Source organism: Rhincodon typus, chromosome 38, assembly GCF_021869965.1.
Source record: "Rhincodon typus isolate 14 chromosome 38, sRhiTyp1.1, whole genome shotgun sequence".
Lineage (NCBI taxonomy): Eukaryota > Metazoa > Chordata > Chondrichthyes > Orectolobiformes > Rhincodontidae > Rhincodon > Rhincodon typus.
Genome location: NC_063369.1, coordinates 1,551,351 through 1,573,784, shown reverse-complemented (window position 1 = coordinate 1,573,784; position 22,434 = coordinate 1,551,351). Strand labels below are relative to the sequence as shown.

The following is a 22,434-nucleotide window of genomic DNA, read 5'->3' as shown; positions in this document are numbered from 1 at the left end:
TGTGTGTGTCTGTGTCTGTGTGTGTATGTGTCTGTGTGTGTGTGTGTATGTGTCTGTGTGTGTTTTGTGGCAGTTTGAACAGAGATCCCAGGTCCCGGGACGGTACCTGTCAACAGCGCAACACCATCAGGTCTAGCAGTTTCTGACAGCAGAAACCACTCACAGAAAGCGGCTCTAACTCTAGGTGACTGAACTCAAAAGTTCCTATTCCTCAATGGAGCCCAGAGCACTCAGTACCAGAGACACCGCTTCCTCTGCTCGGGCAATTGTGAAGAGGGTTCAGAATTTGGGCCGGGTGGGGCGGGGGGTTTATAGAACCCAACTTCCAGCAAACACATCAAACATCGCAGCCAGCTTTATTTATCACAAGGCAGGCTGAATCACAGCAACATTCAATCGTGAAGTTAACCTTCTCTGTCTTTCTGCTTCCCTCAGTACAAACCAAAAACGTGCCCGATAATTGTTGTTCTTCACGGTAAGGAATAGCAGGAAAGTCAATCCTTGATTGCAAAACAATTGCACACGAGAAATGCCCGCATATAAACAGAACTGTACACATCGCGAACTGCAGCACAAATACATTCAGTAAACACTATCCACTGATTTTAAATATGTTTTTACCTACTTGTCACATAAGAAGTCACAGTGAAGAAGTGAATAAGTCCACAAGGTGATATGATCTGGAAGCCCATCTCGCCAGAATGTGGTTGGGCTCAGCAAACTGTGCTCGACCTGACTAACACCAGCTCGATATTAATAAAAGTGACCTACGTCCTTTCCCGGAAGCTATTAAGAAACGAAGGCAAAAATTCCAGAGGAATAGTTCCAACATCTTGTTTCAGCATTTGATATATTGCCATCTCCCAAATATGGGAGGCATTCAATTCACAGCAGACAGACAGCACTGAACAAATCAGAAACTTTCCCCGAAATTAATAAAACCAAGCCTATTCAGAAATCAGAACAAAAATAGCTCAATGTCCCTCTGCTCTCTGTCAAATGGAGAAGGAAGTAAAGCAAGTTCTGCACAACTACGTTGCTGTTTATTTCAATACAGTTCAGCTTAATCAGAAAGAGGGAATAGGAGCTAGAGTAGGCCATTCTGCCCTTCCAGCCTGCTTCTCTGTTCCATGTGATCATTGCTGATCATCCAGTTCAGTCCTCTGTTTCTGCTTTCACTCCATACCCTTTGATCCTTTCAGACCTAATAACTATATCTACATCCTTCTCAAAAGTCTTCAAAGTTTTGGCCTCAATAGTTTTTTGTGGCAGAGAATTCCACGGGCTCACCACACCCTGGCTAAAAAAATCCTTCTAATCTCAGTCCAAAATGACCTACCTGGTATCCTTCAACTATGACCCCTGGTTCTGAACTCTCTGGTCGTCAGGACCACCCTTCCTGCACCTACCCTGTCTCATCCTGTTGGAATTTTATAGGTTTCTATGATATCCTTCCTTATTCTTATAAACTCAGGCGAATATGGTCCTAAGCAATCCAGCCTGTCTCCATACATCAGTCCTGCCATTCCTGGAATTAGTCTGGAAACAAAAACAGAAATTGCTGGGAAAACTCAGCAGGTCTGGCAGCATCTGTGGAGAGAAAGCAGAGTTAATGTTTTGGGTCCAGTGACCCTCCATCAGAATTCAGATAGTTATTTTGAAAATAGGAGGCAGATAGTAGGGGTATTGGAAATTGATTTAAATTGTCAAGTTGTGATTGGTGGGCGTTCCCCTGGGACTCGTGTTTGGTCCTCATTCCTTCACTATGATTAATTTGATGAAGGAACAGCAAGTCATGTATCGAAGGTCACTGATAAGCCTAAGTTAAGATGCATGGTAATAACTATAGACAGGAGCAGAAAGGTACAGACACATTATTAGATGAAGTCAGTGGGCACAACAGGGACAGATGGAGTACAATGTGGGTAAGTGCGAGGTTATCGACTTTGGATTAAGAAAGTTGGATTGGAGTATTTTCCAACTGGTGAAAAGCCTGACACTGTGAAGGAGCAGGGAGATTTAGGAGTCTTAGAATTAAATGAAACTCATGGATAGGGACGAAAAATAATTTAAAAGGCTCCTGGAGTGTTGGCCTTAATTTCAAGGAAGCTGGAATGGAAGTTGAGTCAAATTTTGTTTTGAGCACTCTACTGAGTTCAGTTCTGGGCACTATTTATCTTCAAGAATATACTGAAATTTGGAGTGTACCAGAATGATACCAGGTCTCTGATGATTAAATTATAAAATTGCAGAAATTTGGTTTGTATTCCCTTCTGTTTAGAAGATTAAGCAGTGATCTAATTGAAATAATTATGACCATTACATGTTGATAGAAACTACTTTCGTTGCTGAGGGAGTTGTAAACAAAAATAAAGTTGTTGGGGGTGATATCAGGGAGCGCTTCTCCAGTAAATGGTGGTGGAAATACATATAATAACATCTCAGCCATATGTCCATATAAAATCAGATCAGCCATAAATCTCCATATAGTATATACATACACATTTTAATGGCGGAAAGAGCGAAAATGTGCTAGGCCTTTTTAGGAATATATATTGTTTGACATGCGGGATGAAGGGTCATATGTTACACCTCATGAGGATCACAAACTGGAAGTCAAGACCCTCTATTCCCAGAGTTGTCACAAAAGTTAAAGATACTTTAAAAATTAGGCAAAGTTCTCCAATTTGCCTGTCTTTTAGAGATAACAAGGTGTAGAGCTGGAAGAACACAGCAGGCCAAGCAGCATCAGAGGAGCAGGAAGGCTGATGTTTCGGGCCTAGACCCTTCATCAGAAATGGGGGAGGGGAAAGGGGTTCTGAAATAAATAGGGAGAGAGGGGGATGCGGATAGAAGATGGATAGAGGAGAAGATAGGTGGAGAGGAGACAGACAGGTCAAAGAGGCGGGGATGGAGCAAGTAAAGGTGAGTGTAGGTAGGGAGTTAGGGAGGAGATAGGTCAGTCCAGGGAGGATGGACAGGTCAAGGGGGCGGGACAAGGTTTATAGGTAGGAGATGGGGGTGGGGCTTGAGATGGGAGGAGGGGATAGGTGGGAGGAAGGACAGGTTAGGGAGACGGGGACAAGCTGGGCTGGTTTTGGGATGCGCTGGGGGAGGGGAGATTTTGAAGCTTGTGAAGTCCACATTGATACCATTAGGCTGCAGGGTTCCCAAGCGGAATATGAGTTGCTGTTCCTGCAACCTTCGGGTAGCATCGTTGTGGCACTGCAGGAGGCCCAGGATGGACATGTCGTCTGCGGAATGGGAGGGGGAGTTGAAATGGTTTGCGATTGGGAGGTGCAGTTGTTTAGTGCGAACCGAGCGTAGATGTTCTGCAAAGCGATCCCCAAGCCTCCGCTTGGTTTCCCCGATGTAGAGGAGGCCACAACGGGAACAGCGGATGCAGTGTACCACATTAGCAGATGTGCAGGTGAACATCTGCTTGATGTGGAAAGTCTTCTTGGGGCTTGGGATGGGGGTGAGGGTGGAGGTGTAGGGGCAGATGTAGCACTTCCTGCGGTTGCAGGGAAAAGTGCTGGGGGAGGTGGGGCTGGAGGGGAGTGTGGAGCGGACAAGGGAGTCACGGAGGGAGTGCTCCCGCTGGAAGGCAGATAAGGGTGGGGAGGGAAAAATGTCTTTGGGGGTGGGGTCGGATTGCAGATGGTGGAAGTGTCAGAGGATGATGCGTTGGATCCGGAGGTTGGTGGGGTGGTACGTGAGGACGAGGGGGATTCTGTTTTGGTTGTTATTGCGTGGACGGGGTGTAAGGGATGAATTGCGGGAAATGCGGGAGACACGGTCGAGGGCATTCTCGACCACTGATGGGGGGATGTTGCGGTCCTTGAAAAACAAGGACATCTGAGATGTACAGGAGTGGAATGCCTCATCCTGGGAGCAGATGCGATGGAGGCGAAGGAATTGGGAATAGGCGATGGCATTTTTGCAGGAAGGTGTGTGGGAGGAGGTGTATTCTAGGTAGCTGTGGGAGTCAGTGGGCTTGAAATGGATATCGGTTTCTAGGTGGTTGCCTGAGATGGAGACAGAGAGGTCCAGGAAGGTGAGAGAGGTATTAGAGATGGTCCAGGTGAATTTAAGGTTGGGGTGGAAGGTGTTGGTCAAGTGGATGAACTGTTCAAACTCCTCGTGGGAGCACGAGGCGGCACCGATACAATCATCAATGTAATGGAGGAAGAAGTGGGGTTTAGGGCCAGTGTAGGTACGGAAGAGGGATTGTTCCACATAACCTACAAAGAGGCAGGCATAGCTTGGGCCCATGCAGGTACCCATGGCTACCCCCTTTGTCTGTAGGAAGTGGGAGGAATTGAAAGAGAAGTTGTTGAGGGTGAGGACGAGTTCGGCTAAGCGGATGAGGGTGTCAGTGGAGGGGGACTGGTCGGGCCTGTGGGACAGGAAGAAGCGGAGGGCCTTTAGGCCATCTGTATGGGGAATGCAGGTGTATAGGGACTGGACGTCCATGGTAAAGATGAGGTGTTGGGGACCGAAGAATTGGAAGTTCTGGAGGAGGTGGAGGGTGTGGGTGGTGTCACGGATGTAGGTGGGGAGTTCCTGGACCAAGGGGGAGAAAATGGAGTCGAGATAGGTGGAGATAAGTTCGGTGGGGAAGGAGCAGGCGGAGACAATGGGTCGACCAGGGCATTCAGGTTTGTGGATTTTGGGAAGGAGATAGAAGTGGGTGGTGCGGGGTTGGGAACGATGAGGTTGGAGGCTGTGGTTGGGAGGTCACCTGAGGTGATGAGGTTGTGGATGGTTTGGGAGATGATGGTTTGGTGCTTGGGGGTGGGGTCATGATCAAGGGGGCGGTAGGAGGAGGTGTTGGAGAGTTGGCGTCTGGCCTCGGCGATGTAGAAGTCAGTGCGCCATACTACAACTGCGCCTCCCTTGTCCGCGGGTTTTATGGTGAGGTTGGGATTGGAGCGGAGGGAGCGGAGGGCTGCACGTTCTGCAGGGGAGCGGTTGGAGTGGGTGAGAGGGTTGGAGAGGTTGAGGCGATTGATGTCACGACGGCAGTTGGAGATGAAGAGGTCGAGGGAGGGTAGGAGGCCTTGGGGTGGTGTCCAGGAGGAGGGGGTGTGTTGGAGGCGGGAGAAGGGGTCAGTAGAGTGAGGGTTAGGTTCACGGTTGAAGAAGTAAGCGTGGAGGCGGAGGCGGCGGAAAAACTGCTGTATGTCCAAACGTGACCGGTATTCGTTGATGTGTGGGTGAAGGGGGACAAAGGTGAGCCCTTTACTGAGGACTGACCGTTCGTCCTCAGTAAGGGGGAGGTCTGGGGGGATGGTGAAGACTCGGCAGGGCTGGGTGTTACTGTCTCCTCTGGAGCTGCTGGCTGTGGAGGCGGTGGGCGGAACAACGTCGGTGTCGGTGGTGGGCGGAGGGCGGAGTTGCATCGGCGTCAGCGTTGGGCGGAGTTGCACCGGTGTCGGCGGTGGGCGGAGTTGCGTCGGCGTTGGCGGGGTTGCGTCGGCGTTGGTGGTTGGCGGAGCGGGGTAGGCGGTGGCAGCAGTGGTGACAGGTAGGCGCGTCTTCAGTGTCTGTGGTGTTGGTCTCGGAAATGGAGGCGGTGGCATCAGCAGCGATGTTGATGGCGATCGCTGTCCCGGAAGTAGTGTACCCGGCGGTGGAGGATGTGACGTCATCCGTGGGTGCTCCGACAGTGGCCTCATGGCCGATGGCGGCGGGCACATTGTGGGGAAGGTCCTGGGTACGGCTGGGGTTTTGGGAGGTGGAGGAAGCCCGTTTTGGGTGGTAGGCACCAGTAAGTTTACTGTACTTACGGTTTTTAGTGTCCAATAAAGCTGAGTAGAATTGTGAGTTCAGGTTGTGGATCCTACGAAGAATAAAAAACAGGAGAGGTCCTTTGCAGCTCTGGGAGAGGGAGGCTTGAGCTGGGGTAGGCTTGATTGTAGTCCATTTGTCCTCAGTAAGGGGGAGGCCTGGGGGGATGGTGAAGACTCGGCAGAGCTGGGTGCTATTGTCTCCTCTGGAGCTGCTGGTTGTGAGGTTGCAGGAACAGCGCCTCATATTCCGCTTGGGAACCTTGCAGCCCAATGGTATCAATGTGGACTTCACAAGCTTCAAAATCTCCCCTCCCCTGACCGCATCCCAAAACCAGCCCAGCTTATCCCCGCCTCCCTAACCTGTCCTTCCTCCCACCTATCCCCTCCCCCCACCTCAAGCCCCACCCCCATCTCCTACCTACTAACCTCATCCCGCCCCCTTGACCTGTCCATCTTCCCTGGACTGACCTATCTCCTCCCTAACTCCCCACCTACACTCACCTTTACTGGCTCCATCTCTGCCTCTTCGACCTGTCTGTCTCCTCTCCACCTATCTTCTCCTCTATCCATCTTCTATCCGCCTCCCCCTCTCTCCCTATTTATTTCAGAACCCCCTTCCCCTCCCACATTTCTGAAGAAGGGTCTAGGCCTGAAACGTCAGCCTTCCTGCTCCTCTAATGCTGCTTGCCCTGCTGTGTTCATCCAGCTCTACACCTTGTTATCTCAGATTCTCCAGCATCGGCAGTTCCTACTATCTCTGCCTGTCTTTTAGATTGGGAGAAAGCACAGATCAGGTTTCTGTATCTAACAAGGATAACTATTCATTACAAATAAATAGATTCTAGCTAAGATAAACAACCATTAACCATTGGCATTTAACTCTACCTAGCCAACACTCCAACATTCCTTATAAACTCTCCTTCTAAACACACATACATACATAAAGAAAGACAAAAAACTTATGGGTATTGTGGGCAGAGGAAAAGATTGCAAAGGCAGTTCAATGGTCCCTATCGATAGAATGGCTGAAATGATCCCTTTTGCTGATCAGAACACTGCTTTTCAATCTTCTTCTTCAGATCCTTTCGCTGGTTTGTATATCAATTACAGGTAACAGCAACTGGAAAGAGGAAATAAACTGACTTTCTTCAGGCTTAAGGCGCTTAAAACAATAAAAGGCCCTTTGGCCTATCAACTTTGTGCCAGTCAAAAATATCCACCTAACTATTCTAATCCCTTTTTCTAGTAGTTGGCCCATACCTTTGCATGCATTAGCATTGCAAGTACACATCTAACTACTTCATATAGTCATAGAATCCCTACAGTGTAGGAGCAGGCAATTCAGGCCATCAAGTCCACACTGACCCTCCGAAGGGCATCTTACCCAGACCTACACCTCCCCCCCCCCCCCCCATCCTATCCCTTTAACTCTGCATCTCCCATGGCTAATCCACCTAACCTGCACATCCCTGGACACTATGGGCAATTTAGAATGGCCAATCCTCTTAGCCTGCACATCTTTGAGCTGTGGCAGAATGTACAAACTCCACACAGATAGTCGCCCAAGGATGGAATCAAACCCAAGTCCATGGCACTGTGAGGCAGGTTAAATGTTATGAGTATTTCTACCTTGGCCATCCTTACAGGCAGTGAGTTCCAGACTCCCACTATCTTATGAGTGAAAAAAATCTTCATCACATCCCCTCAAATCCCCATCACATCCCCTCAAATTCCCCTAACCCTTACCTTAAACCTAACATCCTCCCCTACTCATTGATCCCTCTTCCTGTCTACCTAATCTATCCCTACCATAATTTTATACATCTCAAACATGATCCCCTCAGTCTCCTCTGCTCCAGGATAAATAATCTCATGTCATAGAGGCATAGCATCATATAGCATGGAAACAGGCCCTTTGGCCCAACTCTTCCATGCCAACCAGGTTTCCTAAACTGAACTAATCCCATTTGTCTGTATTTGGCCCATATCCTCTAAACCCTTCCTGCTCATGTACCTGTCCAAATGTCTTTTCCATGTTGTAATTGTACCAGCCTCCACCACTTCCTCTGGCAGCTCATTTCATACACGCACCACCCTCTGCATGATAACATTGCTCCTCAGGTCATTTTTAAATTTTTTCTCCTGCACGTTAAACCTATGCCCTCTGGTTTTAGTCTCCCCTACCCTGGGGAAAAGACCTTGGCTATTTACCCTATCCATGCCCCTCGTGATTTTATAAACCTCTATAAGGTCACCACTCAGCCTCTGAAGCTCCAGGGAGAAAAGTACCAGCCCATTCAGCCTCTCCCTATTGCTGAAACCCTCCAATCCAGCAACATCCTTGTAAATTTTTTTTGCACCCTCTCAAGTTTAATAATATCCTTCCTATAGCAGAGTGACCAGAATTGTACGCAGTACTCCAGATGTGGCCTTATCAATGCCTTGCACAGCTGCAACATGACATCCCAACTCCTGTACTCAATGCTCTGGCCAATGAAGGCAAACGTGCCAAACACCTTCTTCACCACCCTGTTCATCTGTGACACTACTTCCAAGGAACTATGTACCTGAACCCTTAGGTCTTTCTGTTTGACAATACTCTCCAGGGCCCAACCATGAACTGTGCAGGTCGTGCCCTGGTTTATCTTTCCAAAATGCAATACCTCACATTTATCTAAATTAAACTCCATCTGCCATTCCTCAGCCCACTGGCCCAATTGATCAAGATCCCATTGTAATCTTAGAAACCTTCTTCCCTGTCCACTACACCACTGTTCAAGCAGAGGTGATGGCCTAGTGGTATCATCGCTGGACTGTTAACCCAAAGACCCAGACAATGTTCTGGGGACCCTGGTTTGAATCCTGCCATGGCAGATGGTGGAATTTGAATTCAATAAATATCTGGAATTAACAACCTAATGATTACCATGAATCCATTGTCAGGAAAAACCCATCTGGTTCACTAATGTCCTTTAGGGAAGGAAACTGCCATCCTTACCTGGTCTGGCCTACATGTGACTCCAGACCCACAGCAATGTGGTTGATTCTTAACTACCCTCTGGGCAATTAGGGATGGGCAATAAATGTTGCCTAGCCAGCAACACCCTCATCCTGTGAATGAATAAAGAAAAAAAAACACCACCAATTTTGGTGTCATCTGCAAACTTCCTAACCATGACTCCTATATTCACATCCAGATTATTTGTATAAATGATAAACAACAGTGGACCCAGCACCTTCAGCACACCTCCAGTCACAGGCTTTCAGTCTGAACAATGACCCTCACCACTATCCTCTGTCTCCAGCTGTCAAGCCAATTTTGTATCCAGTTGGCTAGCTCTCCCTGGATCCCACATGCTCTAACCTTGCTAACCAGTCTACCAGGTGGAACCTTGTTGAAGGTTCTTGTTAAAGCCCATGTAGACAATGTCTACCTTTCCACCCCATCTATCTTCTTGGTCACCTCTTCAAAAAAACTCAATCAAATTTGTGAGACATGATTTCCCATGAACAAAGCCACATTCACTATCCCTAATCAGTCCTTGCCTTTCCAAATGCATGTAAATCCTGTCCCTCAGAATCTCCTCCAACAAATTACCCATCACTGACATCAGACTTACTGGTCTATAGATCCCAGGCTTCCCCTTGCAGCCTTACTTAAATAATTGCATAACATTAGCCACCCTTCAGTTTTCCAGCACCTCACTGGCTGTCGATGATACAAATATCTCTGCTAGGGGTCCACAATTTCCCCCAGCTTCCAACAATGTCCTTGGATATACTTGATCAGGATTTATCTACCTTTATGCATCTTAAGACATCTAGCACCTCTTTCTCTGTAATGTGGACTCTTTTCAAGGAATCATTACTTACTTCCCTAGCTTCCATGTCTTAAATCACGGTGAATCTGTCCGATCTCTCTGCGTAACTAAAACTTCCTAGCTCAGATAGCATCCTGGCAAATCTCCATTGCACTGTCTCCAGTGCAATCCCATCCCCCCTGTAATGAGGATTCCAGAACTGAACACAATATCTTTGGCCTAACCAATATTTTACATGTTCTAGAATCACCTCCCTGCTCTTAAAGTCTATACTTCAGCTGATAAAGGCAAGTAACCCATATGCTTTCTTAACCATCACCTCACCAATTTTCAGATCATTCACAAACATACTAACCAACATTCCTGCAATTAAGTCTAAATCATTTATATAAACCACAGAATGCAAGCACTCATCACTGATCCTTGTGGGTCCCCACTGGCCAAAGGCTACCATCACACACCCGCCCCTGCCACCAATCCCCTCCCCTCCACCCACCCATCACCCTTTGTTTCTTGACACTCTTGCCTTTGCTATCAGTTTCCTATATGGGAACTTGTCAAAAGACCCTTGCTGAAGTCCAAATAACCTACATCAAAAGCATTGCCCTCACCTATACACCTGGTCACTCTTTGAAAAATTCAGTCCGGTTGGTCAGACGTGACCCTCCCATTAACAAAACCATGGTAATTGCTCTTCGTTAATTCCCACTTCTCTTTGCGCAGATTCATTCTGTCACTATGAATTGCTTCCAATAGTTTTTTCCACCCCTGAGGTTAGGCTGACTGGCCTGTAGTTTCCTGGATTATCCCTTGTTCTTTTTTCTGAATAAGAGTACCACTTTGGCTGTCCTCTGGTCCTCTGGCACCTTTCTTATAGATGAATTAAAAATTATTGCCAGTGCCCCGGTTATTTCCTCCCTTGGCTCACTCATCAGCCTGGGATACAATAATACAATATTAATACAGTGCAGCTTAATAATGAAAGGTCTACTATGCCTTGAATATTAAACATTTTCTTTCTTCTCCCTTACATTTTAAAAATTCTGTATATTTAAATGTACACAAATTTATTTAGAGACATGGAGTCATACAGCATGGAAACAGACCCTTCGGTCCAACCAGGTCATGCTGACCATAATCGCAAATGAAACTAGGCCCACCTGCCCATGCTTGGCCCATATCCCTCCGAACTTTTCTTATTCATGTACTTATCCAAATGTCTTTTAAACATTGTAACTGTATCCACTCCACCATGTTCCCTGGAAGTTCATTTCACACACAAGCCACTCTCCATGTAAAAACTTTCCCCTCATGTCTTTTTTAAATCTTTCTCCTCTCACCTTAAAAATATGCCCCCAGTCTTGAAATCCCCCACCCTCGGGAAAAGACACCTGCCATTCACCTCATCTACACCCTTATGCTTTTATAAATCTCTGTAAGGTCACCCCCTCAACCTATGCTCCAGTGAGAAAATTCCCAGCCCATCCAGCCTCTGCTTATAACTCAAACTCTCCATTTCAGGTAACTTCCTGGTAAATCTCTTCTGAATCCTCTCTAGCTTAATGAAATCTTTCCTATAATTGGGTGACCAGAACTGGACACAGTGCTCCAGAAGAGGCCTCACCAGTGTCCTGTACAACCTCAACATAACTTCCCCAACTCCTATAATCGAAGGTCTGAGCAATGAAGGCAAGCATGCTAAATGCCTTCATAAACACCCTGTCTATATGTGACGCAAACGTCAAATAATTATTATCTGAACCCCTAGGTCTCTCTGTTCTACAACACTACCCAAGACCCTACTTTTAATTGTATAAGTCCTGCCCTTGCTCGTTTTACCAAAATGCAAAACTTCACATTTATCCAAATGAAACTCCATCGGTCACACCTCAGCCCATTGACCCAATTGACCAAGATCTGTTTGTAATCTTAGATAACCTTCTTCACTGTCCACTATACCACCAATCTTGGGGTCATCCTCAAACTTACTAACCGTGCTTTTTATGTTCTCATCTGAATCATTTATATCAATGACAAACAAAAGTGGACCTAGCACTGATCCCTGTGGAACCCCACTGTGCTATGGACCAGACCAGACCCCCTCAAAATATATTAAGAAAGCAGCCTAGTCTCTAAATTTTTCTCATTTTAAAGGTATATGTCAGGAGCTGTGTTCTGTATGCACTTGCATTAGTCAAACTACTCGATGTTAAGCAAAACATAATTTATTCAAACACATCATTAAAATTCAACAACTTAACTCTGTTGGAAAACTTAACAGCATACTCGATACAGTAACTACTACTAATTAACTGTTTCAATATAGTAATTCCATAAGCACACCCTTGGCAAAAGGCCAATTCGGAAAACAGATTGTCTCACCTACAGCTTGAAGCAGGCCAAGAATCTCCAGCTTTTGGCTGTAACCAAGAGAGGTTCATAGAAAAGCTTCCGCCACTTTAAGACCCCGACAACAATTACTAAAAACTAAACCTAACATCCCTGGTTCTGTGGTTGGAAGCTTGACCACACTTATTCAGTGTGTATCTACTGTCCTGACTTTTAAAAAAAAACCCAAGGCTTCACGAGCTGTTTATCTTCTCAGAGACTGCTCACTACCTGTCCCCTAATCTCTCTCCACAAAAAAACCCAGGATGGAATAAACTCTAAAAGCCATAGTATCGTCACAGCTGGACACAGGCTTCCAGTCAGACCATTGTTCTCTGTCTCTTACCATTAAGCCAATTGGTAAGTTCACCCTGAATCCCATGCGATATAACTTTACTAAATAGTCTACGTGCGGACCTTTGTCAAAGGCTTTACTAAATTCCAAGTAAACAATGCCTACCACCCTGCCCTCATCAATCGTCTTGATTACTTCCTCAAAAGCTCAATCAAGTTACTGAGACATGATTTCCCTCCCACAAAACCATCCTGACTATTCCTAATCATTCCTTGCCTTCTCAAATGCTTGCAAATCCTATCTTTCAGAATCACTTCCAACAACGTACTCACCACCAAAGTCAGATTCACAGGTCTGTAGTTCCCAGGCTTCTCCTCACATCCCTTCTTAAACAAAGGCACAACATTAGCTACCCTCCAGCCATCTGGCACCTCACTTGTAGTTATAGATGATACATGCATTTCTGCAAGAGGTCCCATAATTTCCTCTGTAACTTCCCACAATGTCTGGGATACATTAGATCAGGTCCTACAGATTTATCCACCTGTATATTTTCTAAGACCTCATTTGAAAATGCATCCTTAAAACAGCTATATCACATCATTCTTGCTGATAATGCTACAGGGTGATTAGAAATCACAGGTGCCAACTAGATTGGTAGACAGAAAAGAATAATTATCTAGCTTGGCAATGCTTGTTCTTTGCACTTGACTACAAGTGCTGTACTGTGCTGCTCATGACCTGCTCAGAATAGCAAGACCTCGAAACAGAATTCTAATTGCATATACACCTGTGAATCACCCTGTATTTACAGAAGGCAGACTGCAAGGCACTGTAGTGGATCAAGGTATAAATGTAAAACAAATTGATTTATTGCATGTCAGATATAGAAAAGCAAACAATTTAGGTTTTTCACTGAGGGACATTATTTTTAACTGTTCTCTGTACAGTGAAACCAAATAAGGCACAACTCTCCCTCCCCAGACAAACATTTATTTTCAGTTTGGCCATTACTAAGGTAACCATATAATCTTCAATGAATGCCTCTATGATGGTGTCCAGAAAAAACAGCATAAGTAATAAACGTGTTACATTAGTATTTGAAGAAATGGTAACATCCCTTTTGAAAGTAAAATTTTGCACAGTTGCACAACACTTTCAATTGACTTTTTAAATTAAAATACAGTATTTTAACACAATTAGAGAGCTTTCAACAAAAACCCAAGGGTTTATAACAATGACATGTTTCACTATTTACAATGAGATAACAAGGTGTAGAGCTGGATGAACACAGCTGGCCAAGCAGCATCAGAGGAGCAGGAAGGCTGACGTTTCAGGCCTAAAAATCCTAGTTTATCAATCATAAACCTAGAATGATTCTGTCACATCAAGTAGCACTTGCCTACTCAATAATGTGGTGACCACAGTATGGAGGGATTGTCTTATGAACAAAGATTAAACAGATTGGGACTCTATTCATTTAAGTTTAGAAGAATGAGAGATAATCTCATTGAAACACATAGGATTCGTAAAGAACTTGACAGCTAAAATGCCAAGAGAATGTTTCCCCTCATGGGAGAGTCTGGGGCTGGAGGGCACAGCCTCCAAATGAAGGGGTACCAATGTCAGACTGAGATATGGAGGAATTTCTTCTCTCAGAGGCTTATGAGTCTTTGGAACTCCTTGCCACAGAGAGCTGTGGGGCAGAGACCTTGTTGGTGAGGTTGTTGACTTGCTCACCGAGCTGGCTTGTTTTTGTTCAGACGTTTCGTCACCATGCTAAATAACATCATCAGTGGAGCTTCCGATGAAGCGGTGTTGTTCTACTCTGCTTGGAATTTATACTGTCCGGTCTGTTATGGTGAGTAGCGTCATTTCCGGTTTTGATCTGTATGGGTTTGTATATGGGGTCCAATTCTATATGTTTGTTGATTGCATTACAGGTGGAGAACCGTGCCTCTAAAAATTCCTATTCGTGTCTATGTTTGGGTTGGGCTACTATGGTTACCTTGTCCCAGTTAAACTGATGGCCTTCATTGTCTGAATGTACCGATATTAAGGAGAGTACGTCGTGCCATTTTGCTGCTAGCTGATGTTCATGTATTCTGATGGCTAATTTCCTTCCTGTCTGTTTGATGTAATGTTTGTGGCAGACGGTAAATGGATGTGAGGAATGTCAGATCAGACATGATCCTATTGAATGGCAGAGCAGGCCCAAGGGGCTGAATGGCCTATTTCATGTGGTCCTACAACATGCTGTACTATAAATGGATGCTAATAAATCAATATGTACCCAAGGAATTTACAGTATTTCTTTCAATTAATAGTAATACAAAAATAAGCTTGTAGGAAATGACTTTCAAAATAAAGGATTCATAAAATCTTCCCAAATATCTAGAATATCTTTAAATGTGATAATTTTACAATTAGATACAATCTGTTGATGTCTCAATTTGTTCATCATTGTTTCCATTCAGTTATCCCTGGTAGGATTCATAGACCTATCTTCCACAGGTTGATTTCTCTTGCAGACATTATAGCTGCCACTTCTATTGGCAGTGCTGAACTTATTGATAAGTATTATAGTCAATACGATGGCTATGTCAATTATCACGCTGATTATTAGACACCATCCGTATCTTGCACCTGTGAAGATATTAGTGAAAATACAAGTTGTTGGTTTGTTTCAAAGCAACATGTTTATAATGAAGAAATCCATTGTTTATTCACATCATTACCACATTTACCAGATAGGCTGAGTTGGTTCAAGGAGGAAACTCAACACTACCTTTGCATGGGTGATTCTCAAAGAATCAGTATGGGATGAGCAGGAATGTCCTACAACTAATTATATCAGAAAATCAAAGCCATTGTTGCAAGCTGCTGTAACAATCCCCATTCCCTTTCCACCAACTCCATTCCCCTTGCAGTCCTGTCTTTGAGGCTGAACAAACCTGCCCCTGACATTAGCCTTCTCTATAAGCTTGTGTTGAAGTTCTCACCCCAATTATGTTTCCAACACTCAGACCACCCACTTCCACTGCAATAATATTGTGTGTCTCCAGCCCTGCCTCAACCCATTGACTTCTGAAACCCACATGCCCGCATTTGTTATCTTGAAACTCGCCTTTCCCTTCAAAACCCACTGTTCCAACTGGACTCTTTGCCAATTTCATAAATTGCACCCTGTGTGAAATTAATTTCATCAAACTCTGTTCTCCGTACCCTAACACACACCAATTCTATTTACCCACAATGCCTGTGCTTGCTGACCTATCAGTCTCCAGTCAGGCATTTTCAAATATTTTCAGTTCTTTCCTCCATTTCATCTCTTCCACTGTTTGTACTTTTTGTAACCATCTTCAGCCCTGCAAATTTATTGGAGTTCTGTACTGCTCCAATTCTGGTCCTTTGCATGTCCCTGATTTTAAACAGCCTATCTTTGGCATCCATCAGTTCAGCTGCTTGGATCCACATCTCTTGGCATCAATAACCACAACTTGTATTTAATATCATGATTTTGACATAATAAATGTCACAAGGTGCTTCAAAGGAGCATTAGAAAGCAATATTTGACACAGACACATAGATAGTCCATTGACCCCTACAGTCAGCTGGACTGTAAGAATTAAATCCTCACACCAACTTCCTCCGTCACATCTGTTCTGCAGGGAGCCTCAGAAATGTCCACTTTTTTCCTCAACCGAGGATTCCTTACTATCGCAGTTGACAAGGCCCTTAGCCATATCCAACACATTTCCTGTTCTTCCGCCTTCACCCCTGCTCTTCTCTTTCACAAGACCAATAGGGTGCCCCGGACCTCAGTTTCTATCCTACCAGCATCAAAGGACCATAAGCCACTATTTCTGCCACCTCCGGTGGGATGCCACCACCAGACACATATTCCACTCTCTTCCCTTGTCAGCGTTTCACAGGTGCTGTTCCATTTGGGACACCTTGGTTCACTCCTTCTGCACTCCCAAATATGTCTCCACACCCCCTCAGATTACACTTTCCTATGTAATCACAGAAGGTGTAATATTTGCTTATTTACCTCCTCATTATCCAAGGCCCCAGACACTCCTTCTAAGTGAAGCAGCGATTTACCTCCACTTCACTCAATCTGATCTACTATGTTCGCTACTTGGTTTTCCACAATGGCAAGACGAAACACAGACTGGGTGACCTTTCTGTGGAACACCTACATTCTGTCTGTAAAAACGACCCTGACCTGCCAGCTGCCTGCCAATTCAACACAACCTGTGTTCCCCAGGCAAAATCGCTGTCTCGGGACTACTGCAGTGCTCCAGCAAGGCTCAGCAGGAGATGGAGGAACAGCATCTTATTTTCTGCATGGGGTCCCTGCAGCCTCCAGGACTCAATATTAACTTCAATAATTTTAGAACCTGGACATGTCATTCCATGTCCTTTACTCACCCCACACTCCAGACCCTGTCATGACATGGGCTGCTTTCAGCACAGCCAACCCATTTTCACCTACTTATGGACTCATTATCAGCTTTTCTTCTTCCTGGCTTACAATCATGCATTACTTTGTCTGTCAAACTTATTCCTTTCCCCCACCTCTGAGTTCCAGATTTATTAGACAGTTATCAAGAAATGTCACTGGACCGAAAACCTTAGCTTTCTCTCCACAGATGCTGCCAGGGCTGATGAGTTTCTCCAGCAACTTCTGCTTTTGTTTAGTGATGCCAGTTTGGATAATCAAAAGCTTAGTCAGGGAAGTAGCTTAAAAGAAGCATCTTAGAGGAGGAAAGGGTGCTAGAGAGGTTCAGGAAGAGAATTCCAGAATTTAGACCCTCGGCAACTGAATATAAATGGTGCAGCCATTAATGTTGGAGATTCTCATGAAGCCAGAATTAGAGGAGTACACATATCTCAGAGGATTATAGGACTGCAGGAGGTTACAGAGATAGGAAAGAATGAGCTCATGAACAGATTGGAAAACCTGAATGATAATTTGAAAGTCAAGGCATTGGTTAACCAGGAACAAATGTAGGTTAGTCAACACAGGGATGATGAGTTAGCAGAACTTGGTATGAGTAAAGACATGGCAGTACAAAGACTGACATCAGGTTTTCAAAGAATGAATATGGGAAGCCGGCCTTAAGTGTGGTGGTGAGGTGTAGAAGTCATTGAAGGCTCAGCAGCAGGTGAGCTTAGACAGATGCAGACTTTGGCAATATTACAAAAGAGAAAAATGTCAGCTTTGTGATGTTGTCAGTATGTGGGTGGAAGTGCAGGTTTGTTCATACATGGCACCAGGACCTATGGATCTTTGCTACAGAAGCAGTAACTCAGGTTGGGAAATTTCCTAACCAGCCTCAGTAGAAAAGCCCCAAGACCGCTGACACTTTCACTCCAGGGGTGGGTAAACAATATGGCATATGGCAACAAATCGTACAAGTGGCTCCTGCCCCAACATTTATAGATGGCTTGGAGCATTCTGACTGAGTGAAAATTCAAACCTAAAGCTGCAAAAGATCCATCTCATGCAGTTTCCAGTAAAACAATTGGAAGTGGCTTGGGGACAGAGATGTAGCAGGAACTAAAGACAATGCCTTTGGCCTTCCAAATATTGCCAATAATCATATATCTTAAGAGTTTCCTAAACTTACTTCTTTGAACAAGCATTGGTCAGCATTCCTAATGTCGCCTGAGGCTCAGTAGCAAATTATTTTTCATGATTTTGTGAAGATCCCTGCTGATGTACTACAGGGGAAGTCAGAACACAGAATGAAACCTAATTTCATAGATGATATGTTTAATTTTGCAGTTATTTAACATTTAGATTAGTCTCTGGAACCTAGTCACATGAGGCTCCAGGTGTTCTTTAACAACAAAGCATAAACTTGTTGCACAAAGAAAAAAGAACAAATATAACTGACTCAATTCCAGAAAAGTGTCACTATCATCTTAAAATTTTTACTTAACTGACTTTCCAGTTTGTTCTCCTTAGACTGTTGAGAATATTTGATTTGGTTTGATTTATTGTCATGTGTACCCAAGTTCAGTGAAAAGCTTTGTTTATGAGCAGTACAGGTAGATCATAGTAAGCGAGGACATACAGATTATAGGGTGAAGAAAAGCTTGTCAGAGTAAGGCCTATATGTTACACCATACTGGACGTATGCGAGACAAGATCAACATTAACAGGATCAGCATTATTTGAAGTTAAAGAGTCCATTCATCAGTCTAATAACAGCAGGGAAGAAGCTGTTCCCGAATGTGCTGCTGCGTGTGTTCAAGCTTCTGTACCTTCTGCCTGATGGAAGAGGTTGTAGGAGAGCATTACCAGGATAGCATGGATCTTTGATGATGTTGGCAGCCTTTCCATGGCAGTGAGCGATGTAAATGGAGCCCATGAATGGGAAGTTGGCTTCTGTGATGGTCTGGGCTGTGCACACCACCTTCTGCAGTTTCTTATGGTCCTGGGCAGAGCAGTTGCCATATCAGGCTGTTATGCACCCAGGCAGTATGCTTTCAATGGTGCATCTGTAAAAGTTGGTGAGAGACCTAATGGACATGGCCAATTTCCTGAGCTGCCGGAGGAAGAAGGGGCGTTGTTGTGCCTTCTTGACTGTCACATCAACGTGGGAAGCCCAGGAGAAGTCATCGGTTATCGTCACCCTGAGGAACTTGATGCACTTCACCCTCTCAGCTTCCACTCCATTGATGTAGGTGGGGGCATGTTCTCCTCCTTCATTTCTGAAGTCAGTTATCAGTTCTTTAATTTTCTTTTGAGGGAGGTTGTTATCATTTCACCAGGTCACCAAGCCCTCTATCTCCTTTCTGTACTCTGACTCATTGTTGTCTGATATCTGTCCCACCATGGTGGTGTTGTCAGCAAACTTGTAGATGGCATTTGTTCGGAATTTGGCAACACAGTCATAGGCGTAAAGGGAGTACAGTAGGGGGCTGAGGACATATCCTTCAGGGGTCTCCAGTGTTGAGTGTTATTGTGGAGGAGGAGCAGTTACTTATCCTCACTGATTGGGGTCTGTGGGTCAGAAAGCTGAGGACCCAGTTTCAGAGGGTGGAACCGAGACCAAGGTCACAGAGTTTTGAGATCAGTCTGGACAGGATAATGGTGTTGAAGGCGGAGCTGTAGTCAATGAGCAGAAGTCTGATGTATGTGTCTTTGTTATCCAGATATTCCAGGGATGAGTGCAGGGGATATGGCATCCTCTGTGGACCTGTTATGTCGCGAGGCAAACTGTAGGGGATTGAGGCAGGTTGGGAGACTGGAGTTGATGTGGGCCATGACCAGCATCTCGAAGCACTTCATGATGATTGAAGTCAGAGCCAGTGGGCGGTAGTCATTAACGCACATTGCATGTGTTTTATTGGGTACGGGGATGATGATGGTCTTCTTGAAGCAGGTGGCGACTTTGGCTTGTAGGAGGGAGAGGTTGAAGATGTCGGTGAATACCCTGCACAGGATCTGAGTGCTCGACTGGGGACACTGTCCAGGACTGTTGCTTTCCTTGGGTTGACTCCCAGGAAGACCGATCTGAATTCTGAAGCAGTGACCGAGGGAACAGTTGTGTCTATTTTTCCAATTCCAGTCCAAGTCCACCGCAATGAACCTGCCATAATTCTGATGCCAAAACTTTGTCAATTTCAACTTGAAGAGTTCAATTCAAAGTCTCCTGGTTTGGAAGCTCTACAAACTAGAAACCACAGTGGCTAAGGTGACTGGTTCCCCTGAACTGACTTAATTTTGCTCCTTGAAGAAATTATTCTATTTCCTGAGAAGGACTCTGTTATGTTCGAAACTAAACCATTGAACCTTCTGTTCTGAGATTAAAACTAAACTAATTGCCTTAATGTATTTGAACTGCTTTTCATAAATACAAGACTGTAAGCATTTTACCCATTAACACAACAGGGGTTCCTGCAGGCATTCTACAATGATCAGATGTTATGGTGAGACTAAGATATTTAGGTTGCACATTGATTTTGATTTAAGGTCAGAAAGTCAAAGAAATGACCAACATCCATCCATCTCTGCTTTGAGATCGAACTCCTACAATAATATGTTACACATTATTTATCATTGCTTCGTAGGTGGAGGGACAGGTCATGTTTAGGAAGTAGGGAGGCTGCAGAAGGACTTGGACAGGTTAGGAGAGTGGGCAAAAAAATGACAGATGGAATATGATGTAGGAAAGTGCGAGATTATGCACTTTGGTAGGAAGGATAAAGACTTGGGAGTCCTAGTTCAGGATTCTCTTAAGGTTAGCATGCAGGTTCAGTTGGTGGTTAGGAAGGCAAATGCAATGTTAGCATTCATGCCAAGAGAGCTAGGATACAAAAGCAGGGATGTATACTGATGCTCATATGTCTCTGGTCAGATTGCATTTGCAATATTGTGAACAGTTTTGGGCCCCATATATCTAAAGAAAGATGTGATCACATTTGAGGGGCTCCAGAGGAGGTTTACAAGAAAGATCCCTGGGATGAAGGATTTGTCATATGAAGAGTGTTTGAGTATGCAATGGTGTTTAGAAGGCTGAGGGGGATCTGATTGAAATGTACACAACACTGACAGGCCTGGATACAGGAGGTGGAGAAGATGTTTCCATTAGTAGGAGAGACCTGGATCTGAGACCATAGACTCAGATTGAAGGGATGACCCTTTACAAATCAAATGAGGGCGGTTAATCTGTGGAACTCATTGTCACAGAGGGCTGTAGAGGCCAAGTCATTGAATGCGTCTTTAAGACAGAGATATTTGGTTCTTGATTGGTAATGGGATCAAAGCTTAGGGGGAGAAGGCAGGAGAATGGATTTGAGAAATATCAGCCATGATCAAAAGGTGCACCAGACGTAATAGCAGGATAATCTAATTCTTCTTCTACGTCTTATGGTCTTGCGGTTTCTGTGACACATCTTGGGATGTCTATTACATTAAAGGTTCAAGAAAAATGCATGTTCTTGTTGTTGACAGAAGGATTCTCCATCATATGATGACATTCTTTCATCTTTTAAGTAGGTCCCAGAATTTTGCTTCCAACACAATTAAAGATTTTCTTCATTTCTAACATTTCAGCCCTAAACATTTATCAGCATTTTCCCCCGAGACACTGATTGAGTTGGTGTTTGCAGAACATATATCATACCAGTTTGTAATTGTTGTTGTGTTACCAAGTTATGGATGACGTTCCTCCAAAAGGAACATCTTCCTGATGATCATGCCCATTGGGGATCTGTGCATTGTTGTTGGGTTTTGAATTCTGTACATTATATTTTCCGCTTTTATGGGCATTGCATTTCAACCACAAGACGGTCACTGCAACAATGATCAATACTACCGCTATTCCTGAGATCAGTAGTTTTATCGTTCTTAAATCTATGAGAACATAGAAAGAAAAGATACACAAATCACCAACAATCCTGGGACATATATTAATTGCAACTTGTCTGAACATTTCCAAAATCTGTAGATTATAAACAAGGGGTAAATTTCAATGAAATGTCCAGTGTGTTTTATTCAGCTCTTTCCTGGCTGTTTTCCATATTCTGTTCTTCACTTTCTTTCATTCCTCCCATACTACATGCCACTCCTCGGCAGCCTGCCCTCAACTCCCTGTCTATTCCTGTTTAAATTCTGCAGGAACGACAAATAGGTAACTAAATTCAATGTGATGTTCCAAACAAATTGATAACAGCATTTCTTTTAAGCTGGTTTGAATTTCCAGAATTGATAATTCCTCTCTATCTCTTACATTGCTAATAGCACGATTAAATGTCCTCTCCTTCTTTCAGAATTCAACCCTAAACATTCATCAGCACGATCGCCGAGACACTGATTGAGCTGCTGCGTTTGCAGAACGTCCTCCCTGTATTTTCTCACTGTATTTTTGCTGCTCCCCCCCTCCACCCCTCACGGAGAAGTGAAGCCCAGTGACGTGTGCTGTACTCACTGATCTGCCAATACTCTGCTCCATGGAGTGGCCGTGTGTGGATTCACAGTGACAACTGTCCCCCAACCCTTTGGAGTTATTACCCAGGCACATGGGACAAACACAGAGCAGGAGGAAGGTACTTCGACACACAAAGAGACTGTCGCTCTGAGCCACTTGTACCCAATGTACCAGTTACAGAGCAG

At 44.6% G+C, this 22,434-nt stretch overlaps 1 long non-coding RNA gene across 1 annotated transcript; it reads right to left on the bottom strand.

Annotated features, from left to right (window-relative positions):
- Window positions 1–13,149: 13,149 nt before the first annotated feature.
- LOC125487244 lies at window positions 13,150–21,830 on the bottom strand. The gene is made up of 2 exons (XR_007265741.1): window positions 21,446–21,830; window positions 13,150–14,945 (listed from the first exon to the last, which is right to left on the bottom strand). It is a non-coding gene; the product is annotated as an uncharacterized LOC125487244 (long non-coding RNA).
- Between the last annotated feature and the right edge of the window lie 604 nt (window positions 21,831–22,434).